Raw genomic sequence first — 847 nt, forward strand, 5'->3', positions numbered from 1 at the left:
AAACGTTCTGTTCAGCTCCTTAGCCCATCTTTCAATTGGGTTGCTTCTTGTTTTGGGTCTCTGTTTTTTAAGTTTGTTATGTATTTTGGTAATTAAACCTCTATCAGATGTGTTGCTGGTGAAGATTTTCTCCCATTCTGTGGGTTTTCTGTTTGTTTCCTTGGTTGTCTCCTTTGATGTACAGAAGCTTTTTAGTTTAATGAGGTCCCACTTGTTAATTCTTGCCTTTGTTTCCTGGGCTATTGGTGTCCGGTTTAGAAAGTCCTTTCCTACACGTATACCTTGTAGGTTTTTCCAAATGTTTCTTCTAAGAGTTTCAGAGTTTCAGGCTTTACATTGAGGTCTTTGAGCCATTTGGAATTGACTTTTGTGCAGGGTGAAAGATAGGGGTTTAGTTTCATTCTTCTACAAGTGGAGATCCAGTTTTGCCAGCATCATTTGCTGAACATGCTGTCTTTCCTCCAGTTAATGTTCTTGGCCCCTTTGTCAAATATCAGGTGGCTAAAATTGCAATTACTCATATTTGGGTCTTCAATTTTGTTCCATTGGTCTATGGGTCTATTTTTGTGCCAGTATCATATTGTTTTTATGACTATAGCTCTGTAGTAGAGCTTAAAATCTGGTATAGTAATTCACCCAGCATTGCTCTTACTTCTCAGGGTTGTTTTGCCTATCTGGGGTCTCTTGTGCTTCCATATGAATCTTAGGATAGATTTTTCCAATTCTGTGAAAAATGTCATGGGGATTTTGATTGGCATTGCATTGAATCTATATATGACTCTTGGTAGGATGGTCATTTTCACAATATTAATTCTTCCAATCCATGAGCATGGGAGGTCCTTCCATC

Source organism: Nannospalax galili, unplaced genomic scaffold (genome assembly GCF_000622305.1).
Source record: "Nannospalax galili isolate Female #2095 unplaced genomic scaffold, S.galili_v1.0 scaffold470, whole genome shotgun sequence".
In the NCBI taxonomy this organism is placed as follows: domain Eukaryota; kingdom Metazoa; phylum Chordata; class Mammalia; order Rodentia; family Spalacidae; genus Nannospalax; species Nannospalax galili.